Consider the following 21,626-nt stretch of genomic DNA (forward strand, 5'->3'; position numbering starts at 1 on the left):
TCATAGTCCGAAGGGCTTTTCATTTGCTAATATGCCTCTACTTTTTACAAATTTCCAACCATTCATTATAAATATTTATTTCAAATGTGTGTTTGTCAGAAAGAAATGTACCTAATGAAAATATCATAAATAGTTTCTTCTGTACGATCTCAAATTTTCTTGCCCTATTCGCCACACAATTCCATTTCTAGCTTTCTTCGAGTTCTTTTCCATTTGTTTTGTAAGTGGACACCATGGCTGGATATAGACTTCCTTGATTTTTCCACAGTTTGCTTCCCAAGCTTTAGATTGTCCTTCATTTTTACATACTAGCGTGCTGTCTAATTTGCATACTGAAATGAAACCTTTACATAAAACACCTTAAAAGTTCTAGTATTTTTTCTTTACTTCTGACTTTTATTTTTGGAATACATTAACTCTAATTTGAAATCTTATTTTAAGGCCAGACATTCTAACTGTTGTTTTCTCTAATTTCTAATTAGTTATCTGTATTTCTACATAGCATTCTTAGACAAGTTTATTTTAAATGCCCAGCATATTTTCTTAAACATATGTCCTCTCTCTCCTAAAAGGTAAACTTGATCTTTCCTTAGGATTGATGCCATAAGGATGTGATGAGACAAAATTATTTTTTTAAGAAATACAATTTTTAATACAGATAAAAATATTTCAGAATCACATGTAAAAACGATAAATTAACTTGGTAGTGTCGGGATTCAACATTTACTACATTAGAATTCAGTACTAATGATTTCCACAGAATCGAACCTGCAAAGGTGATGTCTATGGATACTTATTGTCTTTTACACAGAGCTTTGTGTAAGAGATGAGGGGAAAAGTCAGCTAAAAACTAGCAATCTGGAACATGTTGTTTTACAAACAGACTGAGCAGTCTAAGTAATGAAGACTAAGCGCAGGTGAATGTCAGTGGACAACGTGTATTAACGAGCAGCAGCTTAGAATAAATAACAGTAAGATATGATACTCTCATGGCACATAAAGTGAAAAAAGCAGCTACTGAGCAAAAGCTCCCATTAAAGACAATCGCTGGACAAAGGATGATGAAAAGAATTTGCTCTTCTGAGTAGCTAAAGCAACACAAGCTAACAGAAGCAGCAAGCAGAACAGAACAGCAGCCTCCATGAGAGAGCAAGATGCCTTCTTTCAAATGGTGATCGGCAGCTCCTACTTTCCACGGGCTCCTGCCCACTGAAGGCTCAGAGAGAAGTATCCTGGATTCTGCTGTTGTGTTTGATGCTTAATTATTCTACCTCTGAAGTCGTTTTCTCTTTGCCCCTTGGTTTTGAAGGTGTGAATTTACAGCACTTTTTGGTGTTCTTGTGTAAAAGACAATAAAAAGGAGAGGGGGGTTGAGAGGTCATAAGAAACGGAGAAAAGAAATGAGAGGAGGTAAGTAGAAACAAAAGGCACAGGGAGAAAGCCCACTGTTCTTTGAAAGACAGAGGCTTAGCGCTTCACTTTCATTGAAGGAAAATGGTGGGCTACACGCACGGGTCCTGCCTACCTGTTTGTCTGTATGGGGCTTTTATCAGTGAGTGGGGCTGACTCTGATCTTGGCACCGCTGCCAGGATGACAGCACCGGTACCTGGGACGCTAGTGCGATGCCTCCTCCCTCCGAGGGGAGACAGCAGCCGTTGTTTTGTTCTCTGGCAGGCGCTCAGTGTGCGCTGGAACCTGCATTTTGCTGCTGCAGCCTGACTTGAGCTTCCGTTACTTTCACGTCTTAAAATTTATTTTTTAATTTAAATGATGCCATTTCACATCCCACTCCACTGAAGTTCTTTATGTACCCTGCCAAATTCAGCACTACCAAAAATGATGCTTTGAAATTCCCAATTTAGGTGCAAGTAAGAAGCAGCTCAGCTGCAGGTGGCATGGAAAACAGCATGAACTCGGGCCCTCTTACTTCATAATATTTTTATTTCTCCCAGGTCAAACGAAACCAGGAATCATTTCAGCTAAAATTAGGTAATACTATTCACTGGGGGAAAAAAGCAAACTACTTAAAGGGGCTTGTTAGAAAACCACACAAAATTGCTTTTGTCCCTTTTCTAAGATAATGCAAATAAAAAGGAGGAAAAAAATAAGGAAATTTCGTGGTTAACTGAATGATTTCAGCATAGTCTGGTGTGGAACAGGAGGTGGTCATCTGTTAGGTTCCTCCACAATGACCTGTTTCTTCTACTAGTCAAACTGACACGATAAACCACACAGACTACTAACCCTCACTTCAATGACCAAAAGGAAAATGCTTTTTTTTTAATTAAAAAAATATTATTTGAGAACTCTGATAGTACTAACCAAAAAGGCTATCACTTCAAATGATTAAACTCATCTAAAAGGAATTCATTAAAATGTATTGAAACAGTCGCATCCTCAAAGAGAGCAACACGGATCAGCTGTTCAAAGATAAAGCTTAGGACTGTCATGTTATTTTAGTAATTGTTTCCCAAGATATTTTGTTATTATATTTACTTTAAAAAATCTGTTTTTTATCTGCCACATTTATGTTTAGTTTTTTCTTATATTTAATTTTTAATGCAAACCAAATCATTCAAATCATGGTCAGTTTTCAGTTTCAATCTAAGAAAGGAAAAAAAAAAGACAAATATAATTGTTCTAAAGTATACATTAATGTTTTCCAATTATAATTGTTTGATTTTGAACTAAAGCATGCATAAAGTAAACAGACAAATGAATCACTGTAAAGTGTGGTCAAAATATTTTCTCCCCTGTGATTCACATTTTTTTAACAATTTACAAAATAAAGTACATTTTAAAGGGGTTAATTTGATTACAAAAATCAAATCAAACATGCACAAAGAGAGCATCTCAAAGCACAGAAAGAGGGCTGTGAAAAATGTGGTGAGGTTTTCCTGGGGACGGGGCGGAGAATAAACGCCACAGTTATTAGAATCACACAACCTCCCTGATTCTCACAGGAAATCTCGCTTTGTGGAATTGGAAAATTCCATATTCAATCATACTGTTAGTCACAAACCTGAAAATGATTCTCTAAATTGGAGTAAATGGTTTAAAATGGTTCTTTTTCCACTTTGGTTTGTTATGTAAAATGTTTTTCTTGCATGTGTAATTCATTGCTTTTCTGTTATGTACCTCTAGATAGTACAGCTTACATGTATGATAAATTAATTCATAATCTCATAAAACCACCTTGAGACATCACTTAGAACTGAGGTAATGACTACTTTGGGGGTGACGGTGCTATGGGCAGCAATGAATGGCTAAGGCAGCAGTATTTAAATGCAGCGTTACGGGGGTCTGTCACTTAGTTTTCACCCACAGTTTTAAGGGTGGTCAGGGAAGACGTCGGTGAGACAGCCTGAGGTTTGGACACTGCAAAAACCAGGTTGTACTGAAATGAAAAACACTAGTGCTAGGGAGCATTTGAAACGTTCCTTAAGAAAGACTTCTAATTACTATGTTATTGTATGAGACCTTGCCTGGATAAGAGGAAAGAAAAGAAAAAAATTAAGGACAGACCTGTTAAAGATCAAGAAAGCAGATATATATATATATGGCTCATTTGACACTGATATTTCTGAAGAAAATTTTTAAAAATTGTAAATAAAATAAAATCAGGAGAAAATGAATCTTTAGAGAAAATATTTCATACTGTCAAGGACTTTTAAAACATGGTTCGGGAATTTTATTTTTTCCATTTTAGAATTCTAGCTGCCACATATTAAAACAGAATTTCAGCTCTGAGAGTAGTTTTCCAGGCAATGTACGCTCCCTGTCGAGAAGCCAAACTCAGTCTTTTCTCTAAACAAGCACAATAAAATGGGCAAGTTGTCTGTAAGGGAGGGAAAAACAAAAACCAGCACAGGTTGCCGGAAGAAACATCAACTGAAAAATGTGATACAGACAAAAAGTAATCTAAAATATGTTTCTAGGACACACGACAATCCATTCTGCTGGTCCAAATAGATTTTTTTTTAGCGTAAGAATTTTCATTAGATCTTTTGCAGAAATAAAGTACGGCTCCCACTTTTAAAAATCTCAGATGCAGGGGGACAGTTTGAGTTTTGAGTCACACTCACAAGTCTAGGGTGTTAAAGGCAAGGACACAGGTTTCAATGTACTCCGGGTTAAAAAAGTAATTCATAAACTGTCTTATTTCACCTGTTAACTACTGAAAATAGGCAACTAATACAAACAGCGGGTATATTCAGGCAAGCAAATGCATAGGAGTCGTTACTGGCTGTTATGGGTAAACCGAGGAGCACATTTCTGTCAGGGAAATACGGGTGGAAATCAACACCAACAACAAAATGCACACTCCTCACTTCTATCCCCAATCTGTAAACAGGGAACGAATGCATGATTCTAGGCCCTGAGATTTTTTGTTTCCATATATTTGAATACTGACGTGGCTCTCAAACTGTTTCTCTGGAACTCCTTTAAAAGTAAACAGAGGCTTTCCCCCGTCTCTGCTAATTATATACTTTTTAAATAAAGATGTAAGCCCTTTATTGTTCATAATCTCTGCTATCACTTGCTTGCACATCTATTCAGATCAACAGCATACAGTTAAGTGGAAGAAAAAGCTAAATGCGATTGCTGTCTGCAAAGCAAGGATGAATTTTTAGTTTTTAAGTGCTGTTCTTGTGTTTCATATTAAAATACTGAGTTCAAGTCACAGGTTCAGAATCGCTGCACATTTAGAGCTTTTTGTAGTTAAACATCTGTCATTTAAAAAAAATCTAGAATACTGGCATAGGTTAGAATAAAATCTAGTGTGCATCCTGCAATTCTACAGATTCCATTGCTGGTGGCTATACATCTTTGATGGCCAAACTACACTGGTTGTAGCACCATAAAAATCAATAAATATTAACCTTTTCTGACACTTTGTGCATGGATACTTTATCAACTGCTGTCAGGTCATAGAACAGTCAGTGATGAACTGTATTTCTCAGCTAAGGAATCCAAGACAAATTAGAAATCAGTATAAATTAACAGACTTTTTAAATTAAAAAAATTAGTAACAGATTTTATTTCCTGTAAGAACATAAAAGCTAGTAAGCTTACATACATTTTGAGTAGGTGCCTTTGGTGGGATGTAAATATCAAGCAGCACTTTAATCAAAAGAACTAAACAGTAAACACATTTCTACAGGCGCCTCATATAATTAGATGGATTATATATAATCCACTTTTAAACTTCAGGTGACATGCTAACTAAGAAGGGGGGAAATATTATTTCATGATGACACCCTAGTTTATTTCTCATAGCAATCCACATTCTTTTGGATGAGATACAGGTAAAATCTAGTATAATTTCGTAGAAATTTGAAGGGGAAAACTGTTCAGTAGAACGAGAATGTCACTTTGTGCTGGGAAACTTTCATACAGTCACTGTAATAGTGACTCTTCAACGCTAATCCCACGCCATCCTCAGGGTCCCAATTACTGGGCTCCTGTTCCATGTGGTACATATCGTACACAGCAAGAGAAGAGACTGTAGGTTGGGAACTACGACAACCGACACACTAAGGGCTTCATTCTAGTCACTTCACGGTAAATAGTCCATGACTTGGTTCTTCCAACATTAGTTTTTAGCTTTGCAGCTGTGACAAAATTTCACCAAACAGCCTAACATATTGATCAACTAATCATGTAAATACATAACTAAACTCTTAATATCTTAAGCCTGGTAATTTAAATAGCAACGTCTATCTGTATTTGCAATCTCTTTCAGTATATGCATTTCTATGCCTTATGGGCGACAAACAAACTGTGTTTTATGGTCCAGTTCCCTTCAAAAATACTGTGATATCTGGTTTTCTGTTCTTCGTTGTGCACATGTACCAGAACTTCAAAAAAAAAAAAAAAAAAAAAAAAAAAACCCGTGAAATTTCAATAGGGCAGCAATTCAGACAAATAACTCATCCTTCAGATGGAAAATAAATGCTTCATACATAAAGTAACAGCTGTAAGAAGGAGAACTGCAATGTGCTAAAATCACTATTAACGTAATGTCAGCCTAAGAAGAATCAGAATTCTCAGGAAAATAACAATGCATTAGTTATATCTCTTTAGGCTGCAAATTTAAAAAATGGATTTTTTGGCTGGGCATGGTGGCTCACGCCTGTAATCTCAGCACTTTGGGAGGCCAAGGCAGGTGGATCACGAGGTCAGGAGATTGAGACCATCCTGGCTACCACGGTGAGATCCCGTCTCTACCAAAAATACAAAAAAATTAGCCAGGCGTGGTGGCATGAGCCTGTAGCCCCAGTTACTTGGGAGGCTGAGGCAAGAGAATGCTTGAACCCGGGAGGCAGAGGCTGCAGTGAGCCAAGATTGCGCCACTGCACTCCAGCCTGGGCGACAGAGTGAGACTTCCATCTCAAAAAAAAAAAAAAAAAAAAAAAGGATTTTTCGGTAGAAGTAACTCTAATGAATCAACTTTTTAATAAATATTAACGATTAGGTCTGATAATTTTTATAGTGAACAGCTTTGGAGATAGAGTAAAAAAATTATAACAAAATAATATGGATCTTTCAATATGATCTAACACTTTTTCATTCCTCAAAAAGAAGTGGATTCTCATAAGATGTTGGAGATGAGAAACACATGCACATCATCCAAGTACATTACTGAGTATCTGGTCCCCACTGAGGCTTTGTGGGTGAAAGCATGACAGCCAGATAAGCATGGAGAGGAAGCGCCCCAGATGGGCACCACGGCAGACAGACTCAGGGCTTGAGCCGCCCCGTGGACCGGCAGGTCCCTATCAAAACATGCTGGAGGCCCAGGCACCAACTACCTTATACAAGCACGTTTCTGAAATGACTAACATCTTTAAAATTTAAACTTCAGGTCAAAAAGATTAAAAAGATTTCTTACAAACCAGTCGAAACAGGGAAAGTCTTGGGTTTCTGTTCTCTAGTCACGCTTGATTCGCATAAGACTGGGTTTCCTGTTTATGCTCTCTGATCCCAAGTTATGCTGGGATAGGTATCTTTCCCAGCCTTCCCTCCATGTTTGGCACCAACCTTTAGCTCAGATAGAAAACAAACAGAAGAAATACAAAATCTTGCTAGATCATCCAAGATAAAGAAGACCTCCTACAGCCAAGACTGATGATCTTCACTTTTCTCTGATAACGAGCACCTGTGAGACTGCAGCTCATTTCACAGCTTCAAAAGCCCACTTTCCCCGTTGCAGGGGAGATTTGTGCAAAAACGTTTGTGGTGGACGTAAGAATCACAAGTTCCTTTTCTCTAGTTTATATTAATAATACCTTAGAAATGCACGGCACTAAAGGGTTGGCAAAGAACTTTCACACAGGATCTAATTTAATGAGGGCACGGCAGTTAATCCAGCCATCAGATCCATACCACAGTGATCTTCAACCCCACGCGTGGGGCATCCCAATCCGGAAATGAAGGTCATCTGTTTTTAGGCTAACAGATTTTATTCTAACATGATCCTGCCATCCTGCAGAAGTCACTGAGAATATGGAGAATCCGTATATGAGGTGGGAAATAACTCGAGCCCTAAATACCTTTGTCAACTCTTCTATGAAGGAATAAAACAATCCTCAATGAATAACATCATCATCGTTGTTGGGAAAGTTTTTCCTTTATTTTGGAGACTTCAGTCTCAAAGCTAAGTATCCTCTCCTACTAAAGCATTTCTCTGTAGCTCTGTATTGGCACCATCAGGCATAGGAAAGAAACGAAGAGGGACCCAGCAACTCCATTTGCTACCTGAAGCAGGAATAACACACATGCTGAGCCCATGTAAGACCATTCTGAGCAACTCTGATTTAGTACAATCCTATTTGGACTTGACATGCTATGCTCAAATATTTGCTTAGCAACCCATTACAGTACATTACGTGTTTTGAGTGCATGTGTTTTTGCTTTTTGCTCCATGCCTGAAATATCAAGATCCCTCAATTAATAAACCATCAGTGAGAAAACCTACTATGAGCTGGAGCTACATGAAAGCAGGTTCCTGTGCAGCAAATGTGCTCACCCAGTAGGCCCCTCCTGCAGCATGGCCCAAATAGCCAAGGGAGAGCGAGCAGGAGGCCAGGGAGCACAGGAAAAGAGTGGTGACACGCACATGCTACACTGACTTCAGACACTCTCAAATAACGGGGCAAGAAATCCAGCATCTGGATCAGCAGGCCATGAGGGATCAGTCAAAGTCCTTTGTCATTGCTAAGCACATTACAGAAACCACTGGATGTCAGTTTTGTGGCAATGGGAAGAAGCTGCTCCAACAGGAAAGCCTTGAGTCAAGCAGTCATGACAGAATCAGAGGGATGGTGCCAGGGCAAGGCTATGGGCCTGGTTCTGCTGCTGGGATTCACTTAGGGTACTTACCCCACCTTTCCACATGTTTGTTAGGTCACCCTGAGCTAACAAAGGGGATGTCTGTGTAAGCGTCTAGAAAGAAAGCAAGTTCACTTTATGTGCATTGTTCTATCACCCCAATTCCAGAACAAACAACCGAAGAAAACTAAGCAGTACACCCAAGAACTGTGAGCTCCCCCTGCACCCCCTGCCCACCCGCAGGGTTCCGCAGTGCCACCTGGGGTTGGCTCAGGGGGCTGAGGTGAGTAAAGGATCCAGGTGAGCAAGGGAGCGATCCTTCACCAAGTTACCTGTGAGCTGCAGACACGAGCAGAGCGGCTTCCTTCACTTTCCCCACAGCAGCCCCGCAAAGTGGGATTTATGACTTCAGTGTTTTTAAGGAAACAGAGGCACAGGAAAGTTAAACATTTTACCAAGGCACAAAGCTAGAGAGTGACACAAATCTTACCATGTTGCTCCTCTGCTAGCAATCTTCACTGCTTTCCCCTTCTTCTTGGTTCAAAATCCTCAACATACCTTTCAAGTCTGGCCCCTATTAACTCTGAGTGCGTCAGCCTCCACTGGTGTCTCCCTCCCTCTAGCTGCACAGAACCTTGGTTCCTGGGCCCAGCTTCCTCCCCAGAGAATACTAAGGGCCAGCAAAGTCCTCCTGGGCCAGCCCTGCCCCAGTGCCCAGACAAGTCCTTCAGGTCTCAGCTGCACGCTCCTTCCCCGGGCAGGCTTTTCCATGCCCTCAGCGTCCCCACCAAGCTCCTATTCTGTTATGTTTGATCCTAAGTGACTTTGGCCTCAAGTAGGTGTCATCTCTGCTCTCACCCGCTCTATTGGTGGCTCCCATACAATGTCTACCTCTCTGGCTACAACAAGCTCCCACAAGGACTGCAATCACACATGTTCTGTGCATCAGCTGATCCCTACATGGAGCAAGTCAACCTACTTGTTTCTCCCAATCCTCGGAATCTTTCGTAAAAGTTGATTACTTAATGGGCAGGTACTATTTGAAAGGTACCGTGGCAGACTTCATATGTAACTTAATAAGCTAATTCTCATGAAATCCATGACCAAGAAAGGCTTTTGTATCCATTTTCTCCCTCAAAAAGCTAAAACTGAGACATGGTGTGTAAACTTCCCAAGATCATACAGCAAGAAAGTGTCAGAATTGGTTCAAAATTGGGTTTATCTCATCAGAAGACAATTGTTCTTTCTGCCATACCATGCTAGAAATCGCAATATAACTGGAAAAGAGCAGGTCTATTTCCTTAATTTCTATCAGTGAGGTCTTGAGAATAGTTTTAATAGCATTTGTTATTTTCTCTTTTGATTACAAAAAGCAACACACTGTAGAATATACAGAAAAGCTTGCATTTAATATATCAAGAGTTCCAATTTTCCTCCATAGGATTAATTAATCAATGGGTAATGTCAACCTTTTGGGTTTCTGTCAGTTGATAAAAATGGGCATCTCACTGTTTTGACGTAGTGACAACTAATGAGGTTCAGCATTTTTGCATATACTTTTGGAGTCTGCATTTTAAATTGCCTATTCAGATCTGTCTTTTAAAAAATCAGTTTGAAGGAGGTTTCTCTATATAAGGAATACATATTAATCCTGTTATCTGTCTTACATGTTATAAATTTTTATATTTCACTTCTGATCTCAGAATATTGAATTGCTGAATATATTCATATATGAAAATTTAATTGTTATGTTTTGTTTCTAAACAGAAAACATAGTGATTACCTGTCAATATATAAAGACTTCACTAAAATAATGAAGATCAATTTTCTTGTATTTCAGGTGTAATATTTCAATATATCTATTCTTGAGATTTCAGAATACAAAACAAAGTAAGAGTAAAGTGGAATGTAAATGTCTAGAGGATGCTGTAGGTATGCATGTTTAGATAAAGGAATACATATCACAAGCAACAGAAATCATGTCCTAAAATAATAAATATACGTGATCAAACAATCCATCTTTAGAATTTAAGATACTTTATTACCCTCTCCTTCTGAATCAAAAAGGTCTCCTCACACCTTGGATTGTGTCTTACCCTGCAATGTCAACTCTATCTCTATGCTCTTAATGACTGTTTTCTCTTCTTGAGCTTTTATAACCTAACCAAGGACAAGGGAACGAGCTGTCTGTCTTCAGTGGGGTGACTGCTACCCATCCCTATTTGCTTCCTGCAAACACAGGCAAGTTCCTTTGTGAACAGATCATTTTCTAGAGGTCATTCCGACCATAATTTCAGGCCCTAGCCACTATCCTGATGGTCCTTCTTAGAAAATTGGACCCAGTGGGAACGTTTTCTCCCTCTGCTTTAGTCTATGGGTCAGCATTTTCCTTCCCTTGTAGTTCTTAATTCCCTTAAGTGGCAATTATTTAAGACACAGTTAGAGAAGGTGCAATCTACATTCATCCAATAAAACCTAAATATTAAAAAGGACAGAAAAATTCAGCATGGTTACTAAGGATAAATGGGACAGCATTTAGCATTTGAAAGGCACCAACGAAGTGGTACATGAGTAAATGGATAAAATTTTTAAAAATGGTTGGAGGTAAAAAAAAAAATTAAGACGATCTAAAAGGGTACACTATGTGTCAAAGAGACAGAGCATCTTAATTACAAAAGGTTAATATCACAGTCAGAGTCAAGAAATAGGTGGAAAGATCACTCTAATAAATACTACCTGGAAATTCACCCAAAGGTAGCAGATACAGAAAGTCTACATTTGAGATTTTTCACCAGTATATGATAAAAACTTGGTTACTATAATGGCCCTAAACACAGACGTAACCAATTCGTGCTCAGAGCATGATGTTGGGGATGAGATCACCCTAATATGTGGAAAGACATATCAAGACAATTATGCTGACTATATGGACAAAAGAAGGTCTTAAATAAGGTCAGATGTTCTAAAAGAAGCCAAAGGAGCAATATAAGAATTCTGAATTTGATGGGGCCTCCTCAAAAGCATAATGCTCTGGAATTGGTAAAAAAAAAAAAAAAAAAAAAAAAAAAAAGAGGTAATGAATTCAAATGACAATCTATTCATGAAACACAGCTGCAAAAATCCTGAATATGAGCATTATGCAGATGATAATAATATCACACGTGAGCCATGGGTATTGTGGAATACAGAGCATTTCCAGATCTACCAAGTATAATCTTGACTAGAGACACCACCTTTTCCCATGGTATATATTTAAGAGCAGAAAGATATCTGTGAAATTTTAATGATTGATTCAAATCTGGTTATATATTACATTTTTAAAACTTAATGTTCAGAATTTGGTCTTTGATCTAACTGATCACTTGCTTGGTGATCAAAGAATTGTATTTTGCTAAGAAAATCCAACATGTGATACGTCTAAAATGTGGTAGACATATTTAAAACTTCTTGGTTTAAAGTGGGTTTTCATACATAAAACTGAATTCATTCCATTAGAACCACTTCTAAGGTTTTAACTCTCACAGTTATGAAAGGTCTCATCCCTACAATAAATCCCTTATTCTGTATCACTCAAAGTGGTTCTGCTTCTGTGATCGAACCCTGACTGATAAAACACTTTTGGGATGGTGACATTTCATCCAAGCAGCACATATAACACTGTCAATTATCTAGCATAAAATAGTAGCATAATAGTGGTTATACAGAAACCAAAGGCTGGCTTCAAACTCTAGTGCTAGTCTTTTAAGTTTCAGTCAGTTATTTCACCTCATTTTTCCTACCATACCATTAAATTAAAACTAATAGTAGCATGAATTTGTCCTGAAAATTAAATTACACTCTTAAAAACAGCCTAATATCTGGCAAATAGTGATTGCTTGTATAAAATAGTTGTTACCATGTTTGATCTGGTCAATGACCTAGAATGAAATGGAATTGACTCAATGCTGCTTTCTAGATTGTGCCCAGACTCTCGAACAGAAACAATATGACTGTGGAGGAAATTTCCAGACGCTCTATACAGGTCATATGCTCGGGGGTGCCTTCCTAAAGCACCTCTCACTTTTTTGTATCAATCTTATATCATGGGAGAAAATGTCCAAAATCTGTTTGGTGATAATCTGGCATGTATCAACACAAGACTAGTTACAACTTCTCAAATGAATTCATTTCTAGTGTCGTCAGAACTTTTAAAATGTGTTTTACAACACTATACATTTCACAAACTCAAACAAGTTTATAAAACCTCTCTCACCAAAATGTTTGAGAATTATTAATTCAGCTTTTCCATGACGATGCAGAAATCATCAGCAGATAAAAATGTTTTTCATTAATTATTTGGAAATATTACAGAAAGTTCATATCACCATATTTCTGAAATTGGGTGGTATCTTCCTGTTCTGATTCCTCAGTGCAAATCCAACACAACTGGAATCACCGTATCCCAACTGTCTAGAATCCTTTCGGTATAGGTTTTAAACACAGGTTCACACAGAGTCAAAGATCCTACCTGTGGCTAGTTTAGCAAGAGAAGGAACTAGACATACACCTGAGAACCCCTTACAGGGTCTTCTGTTTTCTCGGGAGGTGGGCACAGCTGGGTGGTGGTAACAGTCTGTGACTTCGTCATGTGGAAGCCTGGGACTCACTGAGAGGGACGCGGAGAGTAAGCCTAAATGCGCAGGGGTGGAGTCTCACTAAACAAACACTCAGATAAAATGGCTGCATAAACTAACACGTCAGGTTTTGGGTCTATATCAAAAACTTTAGGCCGAACATTCCATTTTGTCTGCACTATGATGATAAAATAGTGTTTCCTGCACTTTGAGTGAAAATGACTATACATATTAATGTAACAGGTAATATCTTGACATCTTAATGCCTAGAAGATAAACACACCAGATTGACCCCGCCATAAATAATAAAAATAAATAGCCCTGGATTTCATCTGTCCTTGTCAATGTAAAAAAGATATTAAAAAATTTAATATGTTCAAATTGAACATCAAATATTTTTAAAATGTCCTCCTAGCATATTTCCTTAGAAGCAGATAGAGAAATTGGAGTGAAAAGTAAAAAAATATATATTAAGTGCTATCACAGAATTATATCTAAAACCAAAACTACTTCTTTGATTGAGTTCTGGATCATGATCTAAAAAGCACACATCAAACTAGCCGGGCGTGGTGGCGGCGCCTGTAGTCCCAGCTACTCAGGAGGCTGAGGCAGGAGAATGGCGGGAACCCAGGAGGCGGAGCTTGCAGTGAGCTGAGATCGCGCCACTGGACTCCAGCCTGGGCAACACAGCGAGACTCCATCTCAAAAAAAAAAAAAAAAAAAGCACACATCGCAAAAAGAAAAACTTTTTAAAAAATTACATACAGAGAGAAAAAGCCAGAAATATGGATGGAGATAATACATTAGGAAACCATTAAAAGACAACAAAAGGAAACCTAAAGTTTTATTCAGCCTCTTCTAAAGAACCACTTGTTGGATTCTCTTTCTTTTTCAGCTTTTACTGTATGTGCCGCACAATTCAACTTCTGAGCTCCTCCCTGGTACACACGTTACTGCCTACAGTCTCTTCTGCCTGCTTGGTGCTTCCACCTGTCTCCTCTTCTCACCTCTCTGATTATTCAAGTTTTACAACATCAAGTACTCCCCAACCTGCCTTCATGCAATTCAGATTAATCATCCATGTTTACAAGTGGAGTTACATGAGTTGCAGCTACATGGCCACCCCGTAGCACACACTATTTCCAACACTCCTTCAAGTGGCAAGAGCACTTCCAAAAAAGCTGAAATAATTTATTACAATTAAAGTTGCACAAGAGGGATTCTATCTGGTCCCTAATTTAAGCAAAAAGCTTGCTTTGTCTGAGCAACGAGGTTAATCTAACAAAGCCTAATCCTACCGATGTTTTATTTGCAAAACACCAAGAAGTACTTCCACATTTCAGTGTTGACCGGATGCTCTATGAAAATGTCAATACATACAATAAATACTTAGTTACTAACATAAAGAATGTCAAACTGTGGGACTGAGCTACCTGATAAATGAGAAGAGTTATGAGTTTGGTGTGTTTTAAAATAATAAAGCTTTAGATGAAGACAACTTCTAATACTATCAAATAGTATATTAAAATTTCAAGAGAACTGTCTGAGCATTTTCATGTCTCTGTCATTTTGTACAAATGGATTCTTTAAAACAAAGTCTATTTATTACAAATAGTCTTGTTTCTAATCAAGAGAACTGGGTATATAAACGTGAATATGCAAGTTGTGCCAACAATCTAGGTCACATATGTTAATACAAAATGTAACTTGGGATACTGACTCTTGTCACTCAAGAGCAGCACCTACTGGCATAATTAAAATGAATATAAATGACATAGGGTAATTTCAGTTATATATTTTATTAACTAAATACTTACAGAGTACTTAATATGTAGCAGGTACTATTTTAAGTACTTTGCAAATATTAGCTTATTTAATCATTCCAAGACATTTATCACAAAAAGTGATTAATTTTTGTTTGTTTGTTTTTGAGACAGAGTCTCGCTCTGTCACCCAGGCTGGAGTGCAGTGGCATGATCTCAGCTCACTGAAACCTCCACCTCCCGGGTTCAAGTGATTCTTCTGCCTCAGCCTCCTGAGTAGCTGGGATTACAGGCGCGCGCGCGCGCTACCACGTCTGGCTAATTTTTGTATTTTTAGTAGAGACGGGGTTTCACCATGTTGGCCATGATCTCGAACTCCTGACCTCAGGTGATCCACCCGCCTTGGCCTACCTAAGTGCTAGGATTATAGGCATGAGCCACCATGCCCAGCTAAAAGCTATTAATTGACAAAAACCTTACTCCAAAATGCAAAAGGATTTATTTAGCTTGAGATGTTGTTTCTATTTAAGACAGCAAAGTTCAAATTTATTCCTGGCCAACATCGGGAAGGAAACTGGTATTATAATTCATATTAACTTAATGAAACCAGACAAGGAATGTGGAGAAAAATCCTAAAAGGTAGTGCCCCAATAAAAGTACTCTCCCAATGAGAGAAAAAAAAAAATTATATTCCATACAATGGTGAATAAACTCATCTATACTACTTGTGAAAGAATCTTGCCTTTTCCTTCACAAACAGGAAACCATTTATGCTAGGCTTTTATTTTAGGCATGCACTAAAATTATAATTTTTCACAAGACGAAAGAATGACTTCCTGTCAATCACACTGACATGCTACTCAACAAATGACACTAAGAGCAATGACAAGAGTGAACAAGTCTTCACAGCTTTTTAGAAGGATCTAGACCAGCCATCAAAAATGCTATTTTATCTAGTTGGGGTCTACACTATATTCTGCTGCAGTAAAAGCTATTAGGGGATTTAAGCGATTACTTTACAAGGATAAATTTTTACCTATTAAAAGAATGCGTCAAAGTGTTTTTAATCTTAGGAAAAATTAAAAAAAGAAAACAAGGAAGTGTAAACATGTCTGTAAGTTCAAATATTTTACTTCATATTTTTCCTCATTAAATTGATATATTTCAAACACTGACTAGCACATATCATATAACATATGTTTAGTCTATTAAATTTCAGAGGGTCAAGCCATTTAGTATAATTTTTGTATTTACTCTTGCCCACTTCCACTTTGCCCATCCCAATCAAATCTCTGCCCTGAATGGCACTTCACCAACCAAGATATCTATTTAATATCTTCTAAAATGGGTATGTGTGAAAGACAGAAAAAATAGGGGTACATAATTATTTTTGTGTAATTTTTAAAAATTGTGGTAAAACATACATAAAATTTACCATCCTAACCAGTTTTATGTGGACATTTCAGCAGTATTAATTAAGTAGCATCACACTGCTGCACAACTCGTCTCTTTCATCTTACAATACCGTAACTCTGCCTGGTCACACAACTCCCCGTTTTCCCTCCCGGCAGCTCCCGGCACCCACCATTCTACCTTCTATCTCTGTGACCTTGACTAGGCACATCATCTGTAAGTGGAATTATAATGGAATTATACTTATCAGCGTAAGCCATCTTGTGTGACTGGCTTGTTTAACTTAACATATTATTCTCCAGGTTCATCCATGTAATAGCATGTGCCAGATTTTCCTTCCTTTTTAAGGCTGAGTAATGCTCTACTGTATAATATATAACAAAATTTGTTGATCCATTCTTCTGTTGATGGACGTTTGGGTTTCTTCCACTTTTTCACTATTAATGGTGCTGCTATGAACATGGGTGTACAAATACCTGTTCGAGACCTTGCCTTCAATGATTCTGGATGTGGAGCTGCTGGATAATATGGTAATTCTATGTTTTGTTCCTGGAGGGGCTGCCATTCCGCTTAAATGGCAACTGTACCATTGTACAGTCACTTCAACAGCGCACAACGGTACTTACTAACTTCTCTACATCCTTGTCAACACTCGCGATTTTCTATTTTTCTGACAGGAGGCATCTGAGTAGGTATGAGGTGGAAGTCATGTTTCTTTTTTTTTTTTTTTAATTAAAGCTTATTTATTAGCTAATGAGAAAAATATAGTGAATGCAAAATACTAAATTGGTGAGTATTATTTACCACCAGAGAAACTCACCAGAATCATATCATACACAAAAAGTGAACACATTTTCTTATTTGATAACATAAAGAATTGAAGAAGAAAAATTTTACTAGGCATTACATTCTGAATGTAAATATGCAGATCTCATTTTATTTGCACCTAAGTTTTTTTCTTTTTGAATGATTAGTTATAACAAGTATCAGGCTGAGTCGAAAGTCATTCAGGACAAAGAAGAGCCAGCGACACGCCAAACACATTTGTGATGAGTTTAAACTACGTCTCAGATGAGGGAGGAGATGGACACATGAAGTTGAAGGGAAATGCACATATCCAACTGTGGCATTTTAAGGATAAAATGTAAAACCCATGTATGCTTAATTTCAGAAATTGCTAGGGTAACAGAGTAAACAAACTGACCCAGAGAAATGTTGCTAACTTATTTTCAACAAAAGAACAAAGGCAATTTAAAGAAGGATAGTATTTTCAATAAATATTGCTGAACAAAATGAGACATCTGCATGCAAGATGAAGAACTTTGACTTGCACCTTATATGTTATACAAAATACGACTCAAAATGGATCATAGACCTAAATGTAAAGTGTAATAAAAACATAAAGCTTCTAGAAGAAAATATATAAATTATTCTTTGTAAGTCAAGTTAGGCAAATAGCTTTTAGATATTGTATCAAAAGCTCGAAGCATAAAGGAAAAAATTAATAAACTGGACCTTATGAATATTATGACTTTTCTCTATGACAGACACTGTTAAGAGGGGAAAAAAGAGACATGTCTCAGACTAGGAGAAAATATTTGCAAATCATATTTCAAAGGTCTCAGGTCAAAAATATAAAATAAAAATGATCTCAAAACTCAACCTAATGTAGAAAGGGGAAAAAATATTGTATTTCAAAAGACACTTCATCAAAGAAAATATACAGATGCCAAATAATCATGAATTGATGCTCAACATCATTAGTGATCTGTTAAATACAAATTAAAACCACACCATGAGCTCCTGGTGAGGACGTGGGGTGACGGGAACTCACACATTGCTGGCGGGAATATGCTATGCACAGACAGTTTGAAAAATAGTTCAACAGATTTTTTTTTTAGACAGTTAAGTATACCATATAATCCAGGGATCTCATTTCTAGGTATATACCCAAGAAAATGAGATCTTATAGTCACAGATTCTTATATGTGAATGTTTAAAGCCTCTCTATTAATAACTGCCAAAAAGAATAAAAAACCTAGCTGTGGAATTTGACTGCGGTTTTTATTTGCATTTTCCTCACCAGTAATGGTGCTGAGCGCATTTCCCATGGCTTGCCGGCCACTTGCATATGGTCTTTGGGGAAATAGTTATTTTGACCCTTTGTCCATTTTTAAAATAGGTTATTTGCCTTGCTCTTGTTGAGTGACAGAGTGCTTTATATATATTCTGGATACAAGACCATTACCAGATAGATTTGCAAAATATTTTTTCTCATTTTATAAGTTTTTCTTTCATCTTTTTGATGGTGCCCTTTGAAGCACAAAATCTTTAATTTTGATGAAATTCAACTTATGTTTTCCTTTTGTTATTTGTTCTTTTGGAGTAATATCCAAGAAACAATGGTCTAATTCAAGGTCATAAAGCTTTACCTGTATCTATCTTTTGAAGGGTTTTTACAGTTCTATTTCTTATATTTAGGTCTTGAATAATTTATGTTCTAGATAGAGAGATAGAGAAAAACACCTATATTCACAGGAAGGCAGGATTTAGTACACATACCTACACTTCCTTGTTTATCTGCTGAGAAGGCCTAGAAGCAGTGGTACACAGAAGAATGAGTCCACACAGTGTATACATCTTGGCTTATAAATACCATTCTCCAACCAAAGGAACCAGGTCTCCTTAAAGTACTGAGTCATTTCTGGACCATGGCGAGGAAAACACAAGATGAACCCATAGAACACTGTGGTGCCTGAAAAGTAAAGAGATGTCTCCAAAAGGATGGGGGTGCACACAGGGCATAGGAGCTGACTGGAAAGAGGGGGCAGTGGTTAATGCAGGAGTGGTTTCAGTAAGAAAATAAGCCGCAACGGTATTGAATTATAAAGCTCAGGATAAAATACCCCCACACTTATAAAAAGAAATGGAACAAAAATCTGGGAAAGAAAGAATCGACTACCATTCCTTACAGAATAGTTCCAATTATTAAATGTAGAAAAAATGAAGGAAAAGGAAAAAAACACAATTTAAGCATCACAGACCTTATTCAGGCAGGATAAATTAATGAATGTCAAAATTATCGGGCAAATGACTGGAGAGAAATAGGCTATTTTCGTGGTCTGAGAGGCTTTCTCTAAGATGTGTACTGATTAAAAAGGTAAAACCAGGAAGCTGCCAGTGGAGGATTCTGAAGATCCCGCCTCACTCCATGGGCCGGGCGGACGTCCTCAGTCACAAGGTGCTCCAGGCACAGCACACATTTCTTCTGGTGTTTTCTTAAATGACTTTGATCACACCATGAGTAAACATTACACTATTCCAAATTAAGAGACATTCTACAAAATAACAAACCCATGTTCCTTACAAGTGCCAAGGTACTGAAAATCTGTCCTGGACTGGAGAAGACTAAGAAGACGTGGCAACTAAAAGGAATGTTGGTTCCTGGGCTGAATTCTGGGAATGAAGGAGGATGTGAGTGGAAAAATGATAAACTCTGAATACAAGAATGTAACATAGAAAATGGCAATGTATTAATGCTAAATTTTCAGGCTTTCGTAAGTAGTATGGTTATGGTTGATGTTAACATTTGGGCAAGTTGGGTGAAGGAGATATGGAACTCTCTGTACTATTTCTGCAAACGTTTCTGTAAGTTTAAAATCATTTAAGATAAAAATTTGCTAAATGGTCATTTTCCTCACTGCAAATAGAAATAAATGAAATTGCAAAGAGTAATAATGTGCATTACTTCATATTCTGAACTACATTTCAAAGCTAATGAAACAATGTATCTAAATTTCCCTGATAATTTGAAAGACTTGTCATGCTATTCTTCAGCGAACTGCTTCAGTTGGAACAGTAACCTGTTCTGCAGTAGTAGCAACATGACTGGGCAACAGGATCTTTGCTTCCTAATCTAAAACTGCCATTTAGGTGGGGGTCAAAATATGTGTGTGAGGGTGTGCAAATTTTTAAAATATATAAATTATATTGAATTAAATAGTTGATAAAAAGTCTATATAAAAGTAAAAACCACATCAATTACCTGATAAAATCATACTGCCCCCACCATAACTTTCCACAATCAATTGTTTCCCTTAAAATGTTGATAAATGAAGCTGTCAGAGGGGATAAGATCACAATTTTCAATTTTGCTTACTTTTTTTTTTGTTGTTGTTAACTATTTTAACTTTCAGAATCCAGTTCATGAATGCTGCAAATGTGAGCTCTGATAAGATCGCAACGCTGCCGGCCATGAGGTAAGAGAATGCCATGTGGCTGTGTCCTTGGCGCAGCAGAGAAGGGAGCCGGGAAGGAGGCGCTGGTGTAGCTCGAATCATACAGGCCATCACACTCGGCCAGCACACCCAAGGAAGGGGAGAATACGGTTTTTTTTTCTGGAAAAAAGTTAAACATCACTTTAAAACTTTTCTTTAAGGTCCTGTAGTGAGAGGATGAGCGTGAGTGAGCTGCGGGCCTGAGAGCCAGTTCGGCCAATCTTGCTAGGTGTTACCATCAAAAGCTGGGTTTTAATTGTGCACTCTAACTTCATTATAAATTCATGAATGCCATTCAGGACTTTACAGAACGCTAAAATAGACAGTAGAAAGGATACTTTTTCAGGATGATATTCTTTTAAAAAAAAGTTTTAAAACTATAAAGTGTAGTAGATAAAAGCCAAAAATAAAATTCTAAGCCCCCACGCCCCGGCCAACTGACTGAATGGACCGCTTCTCGGCCAAAGGGATCCCAAAGAAACCTGAAAAACTAGTTCAGGTCCTGAAGGGAAGGCCGGAGGGACATGCCTCCCTACAAGGTCCTCCCTTTGGAGTTCAGGCACAACTGGCCAGCATTAACATTAAAATACAGATCATAAGATGGACAAAACGGACTCTTTGTAGCAAGAAGATATTCAACACCAACCTGACTCTGGTAGAGCATTATGTGACAGATAGCAGGTCTTACAAGAAATCAAAGTATTTTACCTCCAAAATATATTTTTTGACGTATTTTGAAATGGCCCTGGAATGCCATCTCTTATTGGGAAAATCTGCATTCTGTAGAGAATCCCCTTTCCATATCTTCTCCAGATCCAGCAGAAATTTCACTAACAGTCTGACACCTTTTCAGGTCCTAAAAGAGACCTTTACCATCCATTCTCTCTGTAGCCAGTTACCTGGAAGCTTCATCTACAGAGTAAGAACCTTGGCTTCTACAACTCCCCTTATCTTAACTCAAGCGTTTCTTCCTGCTGGCTTCAAGTCTTCAGGCAAAGTTTAACTTAACCAACTGCCAATCAGAAAATCTTTGAATCCATCTATGACATGTGAGCTCTCCAGCTCCCTGCTCGAGATGTCCTACCTTTTTGGGCCGAACAAATGTATACCTTACATGTATGGACTGATGTCTTTGGCTATAACTTCTGTTTCCCTAAAATATATAAACCAAGCTATAACTCAAACACCTTGGGCACATGTTCTTAGAGCCTCCTGTGGCTGTGTC

The 21,626-nt window shown here is 37.8% G+C and overlaps 1 protein-coding gene across 3 annotated transcripts in view; it reads right to left on the reverse strand.

Moving 5' to 3' along the window:
* ZNF407 (zinc finger protein 407) overlaps positions 1-21,626 on the reverse strand; it is a 458,743-nt gene that overhangs the window by 118,966 nt on the left and 318,151 nt on the right. The window lies entirely within an intron of this gene.

The sequence above is a fragment of the Macaca fascicularis genome, chromosome 18 (genome assembly GCF_037993035.2).
Source record: "Macaca fascicularis isolate 582-1 chromosome 18, T2T-MFA8v1.1".
Taxonomy (NCBI): Eukaryota; Metazoa; Chordata; class Mammalia; order Primates; family Cercopithecidae; genus Macaca; species Macaca fascicularis.